Source organism: Chamaea fasciata, unplaced genomic scaffold (genome assembly GCF_029207755.1).
Source record: "Chamaea fasciata isolate MVZ Bird 193981 ecotype frontalis unplaced genomic scaffold, bChaFas1.0.hap1 SCAF_2, whole genome shotgun sequence".
Taxonomy (NCBI): Eukaryota; Metazoa; Chordata; class Aves; order Passeriformes; family Sylviidae; genus Chamaea; species Chamaea fasciata.
In genome coordinates, this window is record NW_027094087.1 from 12799175 (window position 1) to 12814087 (window position 14913).

General features: G+C 38.1%; 1 long non-coding RNA gene across 1 annotated transcript; it reads right to left on the bottom strand.

Moving 5' to 3' along the window:
- Positions 1-1387: 1387 nt before the first annotated feature.
- On the bottom strand, positions 1388-9910 carry LOC136285812 (uncharacterized). The gene is made up of 3 exons (XR_010719548.1): positions 9830-9910; positions 3310-3442; positions 1388-2007 (listed from the first exon to the last, which is right to left on the bottom strand). It is a non-coding gene; the product is annotated as an uncharacterized lncRNA (long non-coding RNA).
- Between the last annotated feature and the right edge of the window lie 5003 nt (positions 9911-14913).

The window sequence follows — 14913 nt, forward strand, 5'->3', positions numbered from 1 at the left end:
AGATATTATTTGGCAAATCCAAAAATCTAAAATTAAATCTTATTTTTGCAAGTAGAGCTATTTTATGCTAAAATAAGCTGAAATTATGTTAGGTGATTATCCCCGGGTTTGTTTGTTTGCCTGTGAAATACAGGCATTGGTTTATCACATTTCCATTCCATTCCTTCATTCTCAGGATATGGTTAATAGTGATGGGCCAGCTGACTTGCCCTCAGTGAAAAATTTCTATACAGATTCAGAACCAAGGCCCATTTTGACAGTTCCCATACCACTTCTACCATTTGTGGAGGTTTTCACCAAGTCTTTCTCACCAGGGTACCCTGCTACATGCTGTTCTACAAATCTGTGTTTGCAAAAAAATTGGGCCAGTCTCTAGGCAGAGATACTCCTGTGCACATCATCACTCTCTCATATCAGGTTTTCCTGGAGTAAACACCTATGTCTGAGGGGAGCTATGGCAGATAGCCATAAACTCCCCTAAAGGAACAATGAGAAATGAGGACTGTGTGTTTTATAAAGCTCAGTATGATATCTCTGGGCAAATCTCATGTACTCCAAATAAAAGTCATCCTCATCCCATGTTTCTCTTCCTTTTGGTCCAGCGGCATTAAATGGAGAAATAAAATATATATTTTTCTGACAGGAAAAGTTTTTGAAGAGCTTGTATTATGGTCCTAAAACCCATAAATCATATAAACATTATGACAGACATATGGCATAAGGCATTTATATTCCTGTGTTGGCTTCTTTTTCTTTAGAAATGTTTATTGCTAACTGAAATCCAACTAGAAAAGGTACTACTCCTTTTGGGATGATATCTACTAGTTCCAGAAAAATATGACTGCAACATGTAGGATGGGTGTTTTAATGTTTTATGTTGTCATGCCTTCACATCTGTGTATTTATTTATTTATTTATTTATGCAAGCATACAAGCATATACATTTAAAATATTCCTTGTCCATTTCCTAAGAAGCAGATTTCAAATAACCTATTATTTTTCCTTTTTTTTTTTTTTTTCCCTCTGAAAAAAATCTAAGGGCAGAGAAGCATGGCTAGGATTTAATCAAATGTAAGACCTGCAGGAAGAATGAATGCAGGGAAATTAAAGCCTTAAAAACCATTGTGGTTACAGCAGACAACAAGGTTGGAGGTGTGAGTGCCCTTGGTGAGCTTAGCTGTCGTGCTGCTACATGATGGCTTTCAACAAAACCAGCTTGTTTTAGAAAGCAATTTATTTGTTTCTGCACAAAAATCAAGCTGCTTTCTGGGTTCAGGTTTCATGATGTGTTGTCACCAGGACAAGTAAAGTGGACCAACCCTAAGTGCCTTTTACCATCATGAAGAAATACTGCACACTCAAGAAGACTATTTTTTGCTTGGCTTTTTATTCCTCAGAAAGTCACTCCACAAAGCAGATGTTCTGATGATCTAAACATCTTCAGCTGTTAAAAGTAATTCATGAAGACTTAAATTTCAATGGCACAATTTGTATCCCTTTCCTTGCATCACGACAAGTGGCATATCTGTAATAAGTCTAATTCAATCTGTCACACAACAGCTTAACTTCATCTGAGTATTATATCCTGCACATCAAAGGAATGATCCCATTCCTTTAATGCCTTTAAGATGCAAAAGATAAATCAGATTTACCTGATTTGTGATCCTTTGTAACACAGTGTCCATGGAAGTTTAGAAGTGAGCCAGACTGGTGCTCAGTTTTCAGTCTTGTTTTATTCCACTTTGTTCACAGTTCTTTCTTTGAGTTTTGAGTGATATATGAAAGTCAATAAAACTGGACCAAAGATACATGTAAGTAGTGCTCAGGTTTCATTTCTAAATGTGGACTTCGCCCTTCTGTGGATCTGACAAATGTACCTCTCTGTCTGCCAGCCATTTCCTCTGGTAAAGCTTTTTAAAGGGCTTTTACCAATCACTGCTGGCATTCCTAGGAAAAAACCTCAGTGCAGCATGAAGGGAAGCACCTGGATGTTTCCGTAGCATCTGCCTGAAGGGATATGTCAAAGAAGAAATGTTCAAACAACAAAATTTATTAAAGTAAATGTCCAATATCTACCACAGAAAGCTTGACATCGCTTACCCACAAACCATTTGGGAATATTCCTTTATTCTCTTTCTCTAAATTTGGATTTATAAGTAGAAGTAAGGGATGATGACTAAGGTCTGATATGACTTTTATCTTCACAAGTGAGAAGACTAATAAATCATCAATGACATTACCATAAGTGAGTTCTGAGCTCTGCTCACAAGTGAAGATAAATGACATAACAGGCCTAAGTCAGCATTTATTACATGAAATGTCTAATAAGTCTCATTCTCAACATAGCTGGATTTGATGAAGATGACTGAACTTATGTTGCATTACAAATCCACCATCCAAGGAAGAAGAAATTAAATCTGCCAGCTGAATAAAATCACCACTTAAACAACCTTAGTATACATTCCAGCCTTTTGCCATGCTACCATGTTACTGCTCTGCAGATCTACAAGGAGCCACGTGGTAGTAAAAATCAATTTAAAATGCCATTACAAAACACAGTATCAACTCATCTTCAGTGCATGAAACATACCTGACTTTCATGCCTTAGGCAGTATCACGTGCTTACAAAGCCATGTCTGCATGTTCCTGAAATATGTACAACTAGCTTTTAATTTAGGTTTGCAAAGGATTGCAAGTTTTCACAACAACTTGTGGCCTTCTGTAGGGTCAGTGATGGCAGCATGATTGAAAAGCTGAGAGGTTTTAGAATTTCTAAATAGTTTAAGGCTACAATAGTCCTTCTAGAAAGTGACATCTACAACTGAGATATGCCTGAACCAGGGGCTGCCAGTGGATTTTTAGGCAGTGTACCATAACAAAGTGGGCAAAGAGATTAATAATACTTCTGGCTTTTGAGCAACTGATGGCCGAGAGGGTCCCTGAGCTGCACATAACATCTGGACCATCATGTTGAGGAGGGAGACATTTAATTTGTATTACAGTATTTAAAAACCATAGCTGGATACAAAACTTAGCTTATTCTGGTGATCCTACAAAAACTCTGCAATGAAAAGAGGTTCATTTGCAGATGAGTTTTGTCTTGTGGGGAACTTGCAGGTCTCAAAACTAGTTCCTGAAAATTTGAGTGTAACACAGTGGTTCAGCTTACAGATATTAAAATGTTTCCAAGTTTATTCTCAGGTTTTAATCTAAAAATCTCCTGGAGTAATATTCCACTGAAAAACAATTTCCCTGCAATAGTATTGTATTTCACATTAATTCAGTGTACTTGTAATCAAGTGCCCTTACCGTAGAAGATGGTCTGAGTGGCATAGCAACTAAAGAAAACTGTGCTTTTCACATTTCTCAGAATGTATTATATTGCGGCCATGTTCAAAATTAGCAAGAATTCAAGTTAGTGGTAACCAAAGTATTCAGCAGCCTGCAAGGATTAGAACAACAGAAATTAAATAGTCTTATGAGTCTAGAAGTGCTATGCTTATGAGTCTACAACTTAGTTTTTGTAAAGGTAATCGGAAACTAAGATTAACGAAAACATTTGTAATTTGCTTTCCCAAAGCAGTTGTAGAGAACTGAATAAATGGGGTAAAAAATGGAACAAAATTTAAACCAGTTGCAAATAACATTAGAAGAGATTCACTTGTTTTCATTACCAAGGTTAAGACATTAAATTATCTGGGAAAGAAGAAACTAGCTGAGAATTTAAAGTAATCATTTTTATTGATATTCTTATTTTCTAATGTTATTAAGAATTTTTAAATTAAACTTTTCCTTTGGAGAGCATTTCAATAGTAGTACAGAAGTTCTCTCAGAGAAAAAGGGGAAAACCAAGTTTTTGGAACACAGTTAACACAGGTTTGTGAAATCCTATGTAGCTTAGGCCAAGCATTAAAAATAAACGAAATCAATCAATACTTACACATTTAATTTTTTTTTTCTTTCATACTGTTTAGGGCCTTCAATTGTGTTCAGGTTCTGGATTAAAACTTGAATTTTTAAAATAAATTTGACAGCAAGATATGCATGTGGGAACCAATTCATTGAAAGACAAGCAATATCAAGAAAATTCTTGCTTAAACATAAACAATGAGCAATATTCAAAATCTAACTGGAAAATAGCTAAATTTCTTCAGCTGAGATTTTCTCTGTATGTATAAAGATATGAATTAGCACATATTAGTATATATTACTGTTTCTGCTATTGAAAGTTAGGGTTTTGTTAAACTCTCTGTTTCTGCTATGAAAACAACATTGATAAATGGCTCCTAGGGTTTCTCTAGAAGAACTGGAAGAAAAAAAGAGGGTGCTCTGAAAATTGCAGTTGTTGTGAGCGATAAAAGAGGAGGCCCTATCAGAATTTTCAATATTTAAATAACAATTTATTTCTTCCTTCACCTTCTGGTAAAAGCAAACAGCAGTAAAAGTGCTACTAAATTCTTTCCCACCCTTCCTCACTTCTGGGATTGTGCCAATCATAGAATTTACAATAAAGTAAAATAATGCCTTTAAGAAAATATGTTAGATAGCTTTCCTGACATGTTTAACTAAGTCGTTAATTACAGAATTACAGAATATTCTGAGTTGGAAGGCACCCACAAGGATCATCAAGCCCAACTCCTGTCCCTGTGCATAACACCCCTACAGTCCCACCACGTGCCTGAGGGGGTTGTCCAAACCCTCCTTTATCTCTGTCAGCCTTGGTGCTGCGATTACACCCCTGGGGAGCCTATTCCAGTGCTCAACCACCTTCTGGGTGAAAAATCTGTTCCTGATATCCAACCTAATCCTCCCCTGACACAGATTCAGGCCATTCCCTTGGGTCCTGTCACTGCCACCAGAGAGATGAGATCAGCACCTGCCCCTCCTCTGCCCCTCACGTGGAAGCTGTAACTGCAGTGAGGTCTGTCCTCAGCCTCCTCCAGGCTGAACTCACCAAGTGTCCTCAGCTGCTCCTCACGCAGCGTCCCCTCCTGACCCTTCATCATTCTCGTTGCCCTCCTTTGGACCCTCTCTAGTAGTTTAATACCTCTCTTATATTGTGGCACCCAAAACATCACACAGTCCTCAAGGTGAAGAGAAGCAGCTTATTGATACTTATGTACCAACTCAACACAGCCCCTTGGGACTGAAGCTCAGAGTTCCCAGAGGGAAGATGAAATATAAACTTGGCTTTCATAACAGACACATTTCCTGCAATTTTTATAAAACTCCTTTTTTTGGGTTTTGACTCTGCCAGTAATGAGGCTTCTGCAGAAAATTTTTTAAAAATAAAAGGGAGGGAGAAAAAAAAAAAAGGAAAACCACAAATTCTGTTTTGCTCTTAATGATTTGAAAACTGGTCTAGAAGAACAGGATGGAGATCACTTCTTCTATATGGCTGTAATATCTATGTATTTCATTAATTAGGAATATATTTAACCTCCCTAAAGATATTTTTTGCACATTACAGTATTTCTCACTCTCTCTCCACTCCATTATTCATTGCCATAGCTCTCTTTTATGGCGCAATGTTTTGATAAACAGGTTATTGTTTAAGCCAAACTCCAGCTAATTACTTGTCTAAATAATGTGTATTAAATAGAGAACAGAAAAAGAAAACAAGCAAATAACAACAATAAAAAATCCCAAACAAATTCCTTTGAGAAAAGTGAACTTGAATTAATTTCCTGCAGGATTTTTTATTTGCTACTTCAGTCTTTCATCACATACATATAACTGCTTCCCTACTGGAAGACTCTGAGTATGGACTAGTTTTGATTTCACACAAAAACACACAAAGACACAGCTCTGAGGTTTGAGGTTTTTCATTAAATTTACTCTTTTAAGAAGAATAATTTCAGTTGGAAAGCCATTCTAGTGAGTCACCTAGCTCAGCTCAGCCCAGCAGAGGTATTGATTTGGTGGTTTACACACATCCTGGGTGTGTGCTGTCTCGTCTAGCACTGAACAAACCACTGATGACAACTCTCAAACATGACTTGGCAGACTGTCCAACTGCTTATCTATAGTCATAGTCAGAAGCTCTTTTTCCCTCCTCCTAAACTTTAATTTTCACATACTGAAAGGAAAATTTATGCTTACATAAATTTAGTAGGATGGTAACATCTAATACTGATATAATACCATCAAGCAATTCCTTACATGGGAACCTGCAAGAAAGATGGGGAAGGACTGATTCTTCTGTCATTCTTGCGCTTTCTACAAGAGCATGTAGTGACAGGACAAAAAGGAAACGTCTTCAGAGTGAGAGGGGCTTAGATCAGATATTAGGAATAAATCTTTACTGTGAGGGTAGTGAGGCCCCGGCACAGGTTGCCCAGAGAAGTTGTGGATGCTCCATCCCTGGAAGTGCTCAAGGTCAGGCTGGATGGGGATCTGAGCAGCCTTGTCTGGTGGAAGGAGAGCCTGCCCACGGCAGAGGGACTGGAACTAAATCATCCTTAAGGTCTCTTCCAATCCAGGACATTATCTGAGTCTATAGTCTTATAGACATACTTTTTTTTTTTTTTTTTTTTCCCAAACTAATGGCTAATCAAGCAATTGAACAATGAGGCACCACACATATATTGCACCTGTAATTTTGAGACATACATTTATGGCATTTAGCCAGCAGTTTTGGCTAGTTTGTCATAATTTAATGATTCAGCTTTAATTCTCTTTCTTAGGGTTACTTTTAATATATGGACAAAAAATTACCTTATACAAAAACACTTTGAAAGAGATAGATGGATGGATAGATACATACATAGATAGACACAATTTAGAATACAATATGTGATTTTCCTATTAATAACCCAAACTATTTGTGTCTGTGTATCAAACTAAGCATCACTGGGCTCACCACCCCCAGTGAGACATCTGGTGAGCCTCTGCTGTCCAGGATGATTTTGGTCAAGTGGGCAAGGGTGAGCTTCCACTATCCCTTGAAAAGGGTTGGTTCTTGATGCTGCTACACATTAGTTGCTTGCATTTCTTGTCCCTACAGTTTATAAGTGGTTTCATGATAGTGTTTTTTTGTTTTGTTTTGTTTTTGGTTTGGTTTGGTTTTGGGGCGGGAGGGGGGGGGTTGTTTTGGTGCTTTTTTTTTTTCTTTTCTTTCAAGCCATGGAGCTGCTAGCTATTATTTTCTCAATTGTCTGTCTGGGTTTTAACTTGCCTAATGTTGTTTGGCTCTGACATACCTCCCTTCCAACAAAAGTTTCTTAGTAAAACTGCACCAAGGTCACAGAGTTGTGCTGCAACAAATCAAACCCTGGGTAACAGGCAACTCAGTCCTTGGACTGAAGGTTATAGAGTTGTCAGTCTTTTAAAGCAGATTGTTTCATTGTCTCATTCTCTTACATTTACCATATGTAAAAAACAGCATGCCAGCACTTGTCACATCATGTACTGTCCTGATTATAATAAACTTCACAGGTTATGATTAACTTCTGTCTAGTGATTTCTCCTCTGTGAATCAGTTACATGATGCTTTTCACTTTTGATACGAAACATGTCACTGGGAGGCTAACTTTTACTTCACCAGATTATTGCTACATCCACTGCCTGCAGGTCATAGCCCATAACTTGGAAAACATTGCCTGCTGCCAGAACAGCCTATACTGTCATAAATCATGTTAAAACAGAAAAAGACACTAGACAAGATCAGGCCTCCTGAGTCCTAAGAATGAATTAGATATTGAATCTGAAAAGTATTAGAAATTCAGTAAGGAAGTATTTTCAAAGATCCACTGAAATTAAGCCATGAGCATGAAAGTTTTTCACTGATTGTAACTGGAAGGAAAAGTTGAGACATTTTTACACCTAACCTATATAACTCCACTTGTGGCTAAGTGCTCAATTGAATTTCTTATTAACACAGTCTCTAGACTTAATTAATCAGCATCAAAAACAACTTTATTGTGTAGAACAACTTGAATCCAATGCTCTCCCCCACTTCTGAAAAAAAAAATTCAATTGCCTTTTACAAACTATGTTTCTTGCAAGCTCCCTTTTGCCTTTTAAAAAATTCTACTCAGCATTTGAAATGGGTGCTTTTAGGTAAAAAAAAAAAAAAAAAACAAAAAAAAAAACAAAAAAAAAAACGCCCCTTGGTGTTTGCAAATGAAGGCAGTTATTCAAATTAATTGCTATATAATTAGTTAACATTTGGTAATAGTTGGTAATTTCTTTTAAAAGATCACTTTTTCAGTTGCTTGCAATTTTGGAAAACCTACTCAGGCACATACCTTTTCTCCTACTCAATCTCATGCTCACACAGGAATATCAGAAAATTTCACAAAATGAGTTTAGCAATTTCATAGGGAAGAGGAACATGTTGTTTCACCTTCCATTCTCTCTGCAGCAGATAGGTCTCCTAGGTTTCTTAAATTTGTCATGAAAATTCGCAGTCTGTCAAGAATTTCACGTGAGCATTCGCTCTGTGCTCCTGTTCATCCTGCAGGTCCTGAGCTGGAGTATCATCCCATGGCACATCACACAGTGACAGATTAGGGCCAGGGGCTGGTGGGGTCAGAAGGAGGGAAGGGCAGAGGAGCGAGAAAGTGGAAAGCTGGCGGGTCAGGAAACAGAGGCTGAACTCCAGCAATGATGTTTCCCTTTAACTGTAGTACTCTGGCCTCTTAGTTACAGAGTGGGTACCTGGAGATAATTCCAACATTTCTAAATTTACTTTTGAACTAAATTATGATGACAATCACAACCCCACTATTGTGTGGTGTGAAATATTCAGAAGTATTTAAACTCAGAAAGTTATCTGTAAGATGGAATTTTAATTCAAGCCAATAGCATCCTGTATTCACCTGAGTATATGCAAGTCACGCAAGAACAAAGTAAAACACTTTAATATTGCTGGAATGGCATTTTCAACCAAAAATTGTTGCTGAACTGATTTAATATGTCCCTATATAGAGGATTAAAATTTCTTTTTATGAACAGTTTTCAAGTCTGCTGCCTTCAACCTATTGTATTTAATACAGCCTCTGGCTTCTTTCATTCAGGTTGCAAAGTCCTTCCTCTGGCAGAATTTCCCATTCATGTGCTATAAGGCATTTTTCCAGTAGGATGTTAGCAGAGTACGCAGAAAGGAACCAGCCAATTCCTTACAATATTTGCTCTAATCTTTATTCTCTCTTTCATATTACTTCTCTCCCTTCTGTTCTCTGCCTCCATGGAATTCTAAATCTTCATACAGGTCTCAGGTTATTGATAATGTGGAGTTATTATTAAGCATAAAAATCCTCTTTTCCTAGCCTCACTCTCCAAAAGAAAAGACTGATTTTAAAACTTCTACTATTTAAAAATCCCCAACACAAATCCCAGCCCCCTCAAAAAACCAAACAAAACCAACCTTAAACCTATAAATAGGCAAGAACTAGAGTTTGAGACTTTCTGTTTTGAGAGTCTGGACACATTTTACCTTTTCTTTGTTTTTTTGAGCTTTTAATTCAGCTTAAAAATTTTAACAGTACCTAGAGAGTTCAGAAATTACTTCCTCTCTTTTTACTCTCAGTTCATGACTCAAATTTTAAAGAACAGTAGCTTAGGGAGAAAAACAACAGCATTGAATGCTTTAAATCATGAAAATGTATGAAAGCTCACAAGATTAATCTTGTATTTCACTTTCTGAAAACGTCTATTTCTGTTGCTGTTGTCACTATCAAATATTTAACACTTAGGCAGCATCTTGCAAGCATTAGGAAAATAAGTAATATTAACATATTTTACATATTAGGAATGGTTCAGAAGAAGAAAATTGACTGAACAGGAGCTAGGAATGTGCCAAGGTGGCCAAGAACGCCAATGGTACCTGGTCTGGATCATCAATGATGTGGCCAGCAAGACCATGGATGTGATCATCCCCCTGTGCTGGGCACTGCTGAGACCACACCTCAAAACCTGTGTTCATTTAAAGGCCCCTCACTGCAAGAAGGACATGGAGAGGTGCTGAAATGTGTCCAGAAAAGGACAATGGAGCTGGGGAAGGGTCTGGAGCACAAGGCTGATGAGGAGCAGCTGAGGGACAGCTGGGGGAGCTCAGCCTGGAGGAAATGAGGCTCAGGGGAGACCTGATCATTCTGTACAACCACCTGAATTGAGAGTGTAGCCAGGTGAGGATTGGTCTCCCACTTAACAAACAGGACAAGAGGAAATGGCTTCAAGTTGTGCCACAGGAGGTTTAGACTGTATATTAGGAAACTGAAGATGTTGTTAAACAGGATGTCCAGGGAAGTGCTGGAGTCACCATTCCTGGGTGTGTTTCAAAGACATGTTGCACTGAGGGGTGTGGTTTAGAGGTGGCCTCAGCACTACTGCATTAATCATTACACTCAACAATCATAAAGGTATTTTCCAACCGAAAAGCTTTTCGGATTCTATAATTCTAAGGGCTAATCCTTTATGAGTGCTGCAGCTGGGACCAGCAGTGCAGGTGAAACTAGAAGAGAAATTCCTCATTGCCTACTCAGCCCCACTGTGCTGGCTGGAGATGTGTGCTGTGTCCTCCTCATGGGTATGTCTCCAGCCCTGTGCCTATTCCTGGCACTAGAAATCTAACACCAGCCACATCTTCCCACTAATCTGTAATAAGTGGCCTGGCCATGCACAAGAAAGGGCAGGTTTGCCACACATAACCATAGAGCCCAATATTTCCACACCTATGATAGAGGCTGTTTCTTAACACACAGTAAATTTGTCTCTTGCTCTTCCACAAACAAATCTTCTTTCTTTCAATGTCATCCAGTGATACTGGAACAAAGTAATAATTCTTGGAGGCCAGAATTTACAGCCTTCAATGGGAAAAGCACCTGCAGCACAGGCACAGTTTGCAAATGAGCTCAACTGGATCCACCTGAAAGTTCAGCCCTAGTACCTGTTGCTCTCCCAGCAAGATATAAGAAAGGTTTTAATACACTAGCATGTACTGAATTCCTGGTGTGTGAGTGAAGGAGAGCAGTACTTTTAACGGGAAGAATGTTGAGTGTCTCAGGAGTGGGGTGGGAAGTGAATAGAAAGATGGCAGTGCATATCATCCTGAGAAGTAGCATAGATAAAGGTTTCTTATGCTTGAATGAGCATATCTGAGGAAAATAATCTTTTAAAAACGTTTTGTTGATTTGGGATTTTTTTACATAAAATATTGTTACAGAAGTGTTTTAAGGCTTATGAATGTCTCGAAGACTTTTTTACGGTTTGACAAAGATTTAAGTGATAGCATGAAACTGCTGTGAGTAGCTTCTCATACCTTTTGTTGAACTCTAGATAAGAAAAGGAAAAATTGTGGGATTTTTTTATTTGCTTTTAGACTTGCAAGTGTCAATGTTTCATGATGCAGAAGCTATTCTGCATGACTTATTTAAAGTTATGAGAGAAACCCTTGTCAGTTTTAGTTTTTCATATTAAGTACTGCTCCTCTCACATTGTTTTATCTGCCTACCCTTCAGGAAAAAGAAAGCGAGTATAAAAATGAAAAACTACCATCCACAATTTTCAGAACAATAATGCTGCTCTGTGTTCATTTATTTTTGAGTTGTTGATTAACTGTAAGTGTAAATTCCATTAAAAGTGTGAAATTAGACTTTTTTTTTCCTTATGTAATGCTCTATAACAGTAATTTTGCCACCTTATTTTCCTCCACTTTCCAAGGCACCTTTTCAGGCCTCTGAATGCTAGTTATTGTAAGATATTAATTTATTTGAGTAGCTCTATTTATAAAATAAACTATTGAAATATCTTAATATGATATTTCATTGACAATAAGTAATTAGATAAGAAGATTGATAGTGGAAAAAGCAGGTAATGAGTGAAGGTTTAGAAAGATGCATTTGCTGAAGCTAGGCACAAGTGGCTATTAGTCTAAACAGTTCCCATCTGGCAGAGATTTGTAGGTATTGCAGGAGAGGTAGGTTTTAAGAAAGGATTAAAAAGAAGATAAAGTGATATGATCTCCAGGATTAGCAGTGACAGATGGAATAAACCTAGATTAAAATTGGAAGGCAAGTTTAGAAGGTTTTTTAAGTACTCTGTACTTTAAGTCCAAGACTTACACTGTGAGATGACCGATTTGTCTTTAGTAGTTTAAAAGGCTTTGCATGAGCAGTAGTAGGCTGGAGGGGTTTGTTGGTGGGCTTGAGATGTAGATGAATGCTTTGTCTGTGTAACAGTTTCTTGTTTAGGTAAAAAAATCAAATTTCTGAGAATTAACAGTACAAGTACATGGTGAATACTTGCCAGGCAAGCTCTTACTTCTGTGTAGGTGATGGGGGTGTTGCAAATAAGTAGTTTGTATCACTTAAGAATCACCATCAACAGTATTGTCAAAGGCAGGTTCTGATAAAATTTGTGAAACATGATAAGGCTCTATAGCATGGCTCACTGTTTTACCTACTGCATAGAGGAAATATGCAAAGGAAAATTGGCTCAAATTCACTTTAGAATGATTTGCATGGAGAATGGGGATGCAAGGGATAAGGGAAACCTTCCCACTGAGTCTTGAGGTTCAGAATAGCCAGACCCACCACCCCTTGATTTCTGAACTCTTGACAGAATCTGGATGTTGTTGGAATCCAGTCTGAGTCCCAGACTTGGTCAACAGGTATGTCTAAAGGACTTAACCAGCACCTAATCATTGATGAATTAAATGTTTTGAAAGTGACTCAATGGGATGTATTATAATTAAGTCACTGTAGATTTGAAACAGCAATATTTATAGTATTCTTCCAAGAGAGTACAGGAATCAATACACACACATATGCACACATACACAAAAAAGTAATATGAATGTATGAAGGTATCTGTCAAAAATTCTCCTTGACTTCAGTGAAATGCTCACATTGAATGCCTTTGCATTTCTCAGTGGACAAAGGAGTGAGCCTAGAGGAGTAGGGGGTATTGGCCCAGATCTTTTTGTCAGCCTTTGGTGATTTTCCTCCAAGTATTGCAGACTTGAGTTCTCCTGACTTCTTAGACGTGTCACACTCTAAGTGCAATGCTGGACCAGCCTTCTGCCATCCAGGAGAGTTTGAAGGGCCTCACTCACCTAAGACTGCTGTTAATAAGGTTCAAGGTGATTGTCTTTAGTCATTGGTCAATTTTCATCCAGGTCATAATGTGAGTTGGTAACCACTGCAGTTTTTTCAGATGTCTGGTAGCAACGGCACCATTCCACTCAGGCTGTGATTAATGGAAGTAATGTTCCAAGGCTGTCAGGGGTGACTGATTATCTCTTGTTCCCCACCTTAGTCAGCCAATAGTTATCCCTTGTATGAGCAGTTCTACTCCCATCTTAGCCATGTCAGGCATGGTCAAGGGATGCTTGACTACACAATTGGAACCATTTGCAAACTACCTTTACCAGCTCTGCAAGAGCTCAGCTCTTGTTGGCTGGTGTGTTTACCTGTTAAATTGTCATCATACTTCCTAACATTTATAGCAAAATATCAACTATTTTGACAAAAGAATGTTTCATCAGTTCACTCTTGTTTATTTTTTCCTTTTTGCCTCTTTTAATTTATCCCTAGCTAGCAAAAAAGCCCCACCCAAGACACCTTCTGACCCCCCTGCATTGGGTAGATAAAAGTGGGAAGACTTTGAGATCAAGACAATTTGATACGAAAAGCAAAAACTGCACATGAAAGCAAACCAAAACTAGGAATTCATTCACTACTTCCCGTGGGCAGGCGTGTTCAACCATCCCCAGGAGACCAAGGCTCCATTGCATGTAATGGTGACTTGGGAAGACAAACATGATCACTCTGAGTGTTCCAAATTTATTGTTCATCCTTCCACATCTGTATATGCTGAGCATGACACCATATGTTAAGGAATTTCCTTTTGATCACTTGGGGTCAGCTGTCCCAGCTGTGTCTCCTTCCAGTTACTTGTGCGCTCCCAGTTGCCTCACTGGCAGAATAGTCTGAGAAGCAGAAAAGCCCTTTGTAAGTAAGTACTGTTCAGCAATAATAAAGAATACTTCTAAGCACAAAGCCAAAACACAGCCCCCTACTAGATACTATGATGAAAATTAAATCTATCCCAGCCACAACCAGCATGAAACTCAATTCTTCATTTAGAGTTGTAATAAATTAATAATCTAGACAGTGGATCTGAACAGAAATATTGTTGTTATACAAAAGTCAGAAAATCCCCTCTAAGGTGGTTTTGTTTAAAACCCTCTATGTCTGGATCCTGGTCTGATACACAGCTGTCTTTTTGATCTATTATCTCATATTCATGCATAAATTTAAAGTCAAGGTAACATCATTTGGGGTTTTACTTTGCCCTCCTTGAGAACACAGACCTTGCAGTCCTTCTATAAGTGTCTTAGAGAGTTAAGTTTTCTCCAGAATTTGTTGCAGAACACTGTTTGTGGGAATGGCATCTACAGAAGTAGATTTTTGGATTAAAAAAAGAGTGCAATAAGAGAATTCTTCAGAATGCTTCATTCTACAGAATTGAATGGTGTGCTTGAGGTGATACCATTAAAAAGTCCAACATGCTAAGGAGATTTTTGAAAAGTGCTTCAGGGAGAAAATGTCTGCAATGAACACTTGGATAATTCAAAACTATTCTGCTTTCTCTCTTTATGTGTATGAACTGCAACAATTAGTTTGCTTTGGGCTAATATGCAGACGAAGAGGAAATTGCATAACCAGAGCTGTTGGAAGTAGGGAGGGAGCAGGGAGGGGTGGGTGGATAAGGCAGCAAGAAAGCTATTTTTAAAAGAAAGCTGATATTTTCTAATAGTGGAACCCTGCCTGGCAGCACCTTGTTCACTGCTGTTCCATTTGGCTTCCATTTTTAGTGGTTCTATATCTGTGGTGCCTTTCTTCTGCAGTTCTGCTATCTGCTCCTTTAAACTTCCCTCTTGCAAGAAATTTCTGCAATAATTGTGTA